A 5,528-nucleotide genomic window follows, 5' to 3' on the forward strand; every position below is an offset into this window, starting at 1 on the left:
TAAAACCTATGAAGAAGGTTTAAATCAACTGGATTTCACTTAGAGGAGAGAAGAGACTAAGAGGAGATCTAAATACTTGTAGCCAGAAAATATTTGGATACATGTAAGAGTTTTTTTGGTGGAACAGGTCATTAAACTGGACAGGTTTTAAGAAAAGTTTTGGAATGGCTAGACAACATCTATCCTGAGTGGTTTAGACAAACATTTGTGTGGAGGCTAAGGACCAGAGCAGCTGACAACTTTCGGTGCTCTGATTCTGTCATTTTATTATTTTATTTCTGGAAGCAACCTTGGGATCCCAAATATCCCATTATTAGAATATAATTGGTCAGAGTTAGATGATTGCTGCGTCCAATTAGATGTGCATTCAGTGATTTTTTATTGCTTGGGACCAGAGATTTACTTTTCAATCCTCATCGAGATGATCTCCCGTTTTTATTTTATGACATCCTCTTCTGTTTTCTTTAATGGCTTAATAAGAATCCTCCGCGGAGGGAACTGAAAAGCAGTTTCCTTACATGATTTACAGGCTCCTTTTTAATACAAATGATGAAGCCACTTTCATGGTGTTATTTCTAATATTTGTTGAACACTGTTGATGTGTGCTTTGGAGCAGCATGGATCATAAAGAAGCAGCTACCCTTGCTTCTATGGCCCCTTCATTTAGGGGGAAAAAAGATATTTTCCCATTTGGATTCGGCTCTGCCTCAATAATTTTTTCCTCTAGAGAATGGAATGCTGGATGGACTGAGAGGAATTGTCACTTTTGTTTTTTTTGAGGTTATGGGACTAAAAATCAGTCAGTGGAATTCATTGAGCACTTACTGTGTGCACTGTACATTGTACTAAGTGCTTCGGAGAGTACAGCATAACAAAGTTCCCTGCCCAAAATGAGCTTACAGTCTAGAGAAAAGGAAATGAGAAGAAGCGTGGCTCAGTGGAAAGAGCACGGGCTTTGGAGTCAGAGGACATGGGTTCAAATCCCAGCTCCACCAATTGTCAGCTGTGTGACTTTGGGCAAGTCACTTAACTTTTCTGTGCCTCAGTTACCTCATCTCTAAAATGGGGATTAAGACTGTGAGCCCCCCGTGGGACAACCTGATCACCTTGTAACCTCCCCAACGCTTAGAACAGTGCTTTGCACATAGTAAGCGCTTAATAAATACCATTAAAAAATGACATTTATTTAAAATAACATTTAACGTTAAAATAAAATTTAACATTTAAAATAACATTTAAGGGGAAATAACACTTATAAATTGGGTTTCCAGTGACTTTTAAGGAAGGTTGTACCGACTGACTTAAAAATTTAGGAAAGGCAAGAAATGCTAATGCTAATGCTAATTCAGATGCTTCTCTAGACTGTAAACTCATTATGGGCAGGGAATGTCTCAGCTAATTCTGTTGTACTCTCCCAAGTGCTTAGTACATGGCAACTGGTTGGTACACAGTAGGAAACTTAAATCCTTCTTGGAGCAAACTGTAAAGCCCCGATCTGACTTAACTCAGGAACCCAGCCCGGCTCATGTTCCAGGCATATGGAGTCAATTAGTGCAGTGCTCTGCACACAGTAAGTGCTCAATAAATACAATTGAATGAATGAATAATAATAATAATAATAATGGCATTTGTTAAGCGCTTACTATGTGCAGAGCACTGTTCTAAGCGCTGGGGGGGATACAAGGTGATTAAGTTGTCCCCCGTGGGGCTCACAGTCTTAATCCCCATTTTACAGATGAGGTAACTGAGGCTCAGAGAAGTTAAGTGAATGAATAAGAAGCTAGATCTAGCCTCACTTCTAGCGGGGTGGATGGTGCGGAGAAGCCTCGCTGGATTTGGGAGTAGATGAAAATTGTGGCTGCCTGGGGATGGAAAGGGGAAGGAAATGGAAGGTAATATCCCAAGGTGAAGGAGTGGGATTGAGGGATGGGGTGGTGGGGCAGAGGACAGAAAGCACTGATTCATTCATTCATTCATTCATTCGTATTTATTGAGCTCATACTGTGTGCAGAGCACTGTACTAAGCGCTTGGGAAGTACAAGTTGGCAATATATAGAGATGGTCCCGACCCAAGAACGGGTTCACAGTCTAGAAGGGGGAAACAAACAAAATTAAACACGTGGACAGGTGTCGGGTCATCAGAATTCCTGCTTCTGTCGCCACCGGTCTCTTCCCATGAAATGTTAAGGCCCCATTCATCTCTGTTCCTCCACGTTACACCTGCTGTGTCAAATTGGGGATTTGGTGGGAGGGATCGGGGAAGAGAATGGCATGGACACACACTTTCTGCAACCCGGTATCCAGTTTTCCTAGGTCAGCACCGAAGGAGTGAGCTGGACCAGAGTTGAAGTGGATCAGAGTGATTCTTCACCCATACACAGATGTTTGTATAGAGTGACCAGACTTGTAGCCCAACAAGTACACAGCATTTTCCGTGCAGGAGTGCTTATTTGCCTTATCATGGATGATCACTGGTGTCACAGTTGGCAGGGCCCCAGCTCTCTCCCCACCTCCCCCTCCCCTAATTGCTTGCCTTTTCTTGTCCCAACCTAGCCATGCCCAGAAGCCACAGGGGGGAAGGAGGAAGAGGACTCATCTTTTAGACTGTGAGCCCACTGTTGGGTAGGGATGGTCTCTATATGTTGCCAACTTGTACTTCCCAAGCGCTTAGTACAGTGCTCTGCACACAGTAAGTGCTCAATAAATACAATTGATTGATTGATTGATTGACTTGGAGGGGTGGTCCTCTAATGCTTTTGGTCCCAAGTAACTCCCAGCCGTGGCCAGACCCATTCAGGCTCTAGTGAGCAGGCCATTTAGGTGCCAGGATATCCTCAATTTGTAAGGCTGCTAACGCAGTTACTGTTGCGGCTAAGGTGAACTCTCATCCTTCTGTGGTTAATCTGGAACTACAACCCTGGATTTTTAGTGCTGAGGAATGATGATAATTGCGGCATTTGTTAAGCACTTACTATGTGCCAAGCACTGTTCTTATCACTAGGGTAGATCATCATCATCATCATCAATCATATTTATTGAGCGCTTACTATGTGCAGAGCACTGTACTAAGCGCTTGGGAAGTACAAATTGGCAACATATAGAGACAGTCCCTACCCAACAGTGGGCTCACAGTCTAAAAGGGGGAGACAGAGAACAAAACCAAACATACTAACAAAATAAAATAAACAGAACAGATATGTACAAATAAATAAAATAAATAAATAAATAGAGTTAAAGAAATATGTACAAATGCGAGGTAATCAGGTCAGACACAGTCCCTGTCCCTCATGGGACTCACAGTCTTAATCCCCATTTTACAAATGAGGTAACTGAGGCACAGAGAAGTTAAGTGACTTGCCCGAGGTTACAGAGCAGGCGTGCGGCAGAGCCGGGATTAGAACCCAGGTCTTTTAGACTCTCAGACCCTTGCTTTATGCAAAAGGCTTTTGGGTTAGGGGCCCATCATCATCAATGGAATTTAGACTGGCACATCAATGTCGGGGGGAAATCACGACTCCCTGCAATCACGTTAATATGGTCGCTCATCCTATCCTGCCTGGATTACCGCGTCGGCTTCCTTGCTGACCTCCCAGCCTCCCGTCTCGCCTCACTCTAGTCCATACTTCACTCTGCTGCCTGGATCATTTTTCTACAGAAATGTTCGGGCCATGTTTCCCCACTCCTCAAAACAATTCCAGTGGTTCCTCATCCATCTCCACACCAAACAGAACTCCTCACCACCGGCTTTAAAGCAGTCCATCACCTTGCCCCCTCCTACCACACCTCACGTGGCTCAGTGGAAAGAGCCCGGGCTTTGGAGTCAGAGGTCATGGGTTCGAATCCCGGCTCCGCCACATGTCTGCTGTGTGACCTTGGGCAAGTCACTTAACTTCTCTGAGCCTCGGTTATCTCATCTGTAAAATGGGGATTAAGACTGTGAGCCCCACGTGGGACAACTTGATCACCTTGTATCCCCCCCCCAGCGCTTAGAACAGTGCTCTGCACATAGTAAGCGCTTAACAAATGCCATCATCATCATTACTACTAGAAACTTGCCCGCACACTTTGCTCCTCTAATGCTAACCTTCTCACTGTGCCTCAGTCTCACCTATCTTGCCACCGACCCCTCGCCTATGTCTTGCCTCTGGAATGCCCTCTCTCCTCATATCTGACAGCAATTACTCTCCCCCATTCAAAGCCTTATTGAAGGCATATCTCTTGCAGGAGGCCCCCCCTTTCCTCTTCTCATTCATTCAATCGTATTTATTGAGCGCTTACTATGTGCAGAGCACTGTACTAAGCGCTTGTGTCACTCTGACTTGCTTTCTTTACTCATCCCCCCATCCCCACCCAGCTGCACAGCACCAATATACATATCTGTAATTTATTTATTAATGTTAATGTCTGTTTCCCCCTATAGACTCCTTGTGGGCAGGGACTGTGTCTGTTTATTGTTATAGTGTACTCTCCCAAGCGCTTAGTACATGGTGTAGTGGATAGAGCACAGGCCTGGACATCAGAACGTCATGGGTTCTAATCCCAGCTCTGCCACTAGTCTGCTGTGTGACATGGGGCAAGTCACTTCACGTCTCTGTGCCTGTTACCTCATCTGTAAAATAAGGATAGAGACTGTGAGCCCCATGTGGGACAGGGACTGGTCCAACCCGATTTGCATGTATCCACCCCAGTGTTTAGTACAGTCCCTGGCACATAGTAAGTGCTTAACAAATATCACACTTACTATTGCACACAGTAAGCATGCAGTAAATACAATCGAATTGAATACCACACAAGGCATTGTTTATGGTTAAAATTTGCTCTGCCCCTGAAATATTACTTTGGTTCTTCTTGGGTCTCCCTGGTATTTCTGCCAACCACTGGAGAATTATTGCTGGTAAACCAGCTGTTGCCTGAATGGTACTTTTCACAAAAATAGTTGAAAAGTATTGGCATAGAAGGTGGCACAGAGTGAGCCAGCCTCTGCTTTCAGTTATGGATGTGCGACTCCACAGCCGCCTTTCAGAAGGAATTACGTGAAAGAGTCAAGAGGAAGATTGTGTCCCGGAGCTGAATATAATTAATTCAGCTCATGCATGCAGACAAAATATATGCGTATTATAATATTACCACTCTGTATATATTACTGGCTAAGTGTTCAATTAGTATTCAGGCAAGAGACCCATGGACATCCAGGAAGTATGTAAAATTGGTTTCCAAAACATTCCAATTATAGGCGTTCACCCGTAATTGGTCATTTATGGAATTTGAGAATGTCTCTGCTCGGTTGGTGATCATTTGGACCTTTGCAGTTATGTTTATATTGGACACTGAAATACACAACATTTATTTGCCTTTCTTTTGAGAGTTAAAGCCTAGAATTGGGAAATATTCTCTGATTAGCAATTATAGACAATTACCACTTATCCAATCATTAGGCCCAAATGATATATATTTACCGAATAATGGACACACTTCCTGCATAATGATGGTGACGGTATGAACGTGTTTTCCTTTCTAAAGTATTGAAT

Source organism: Tachyglossus aculeatus, chromosome 2 (assembly GCF_015852505.1).
Source record: "Tachyglossus aculeatus isolate mTacAcu1 chromosome 2, mTacAcu1.pri, whole genome shotgun sequence".
Lineage (NCBI taxonomy): Eukaryota > Metazoa > Chordata > Mammalia > Monotremata > Tachyglossidae > Tachyglossus > Tachyglossus aculeatus.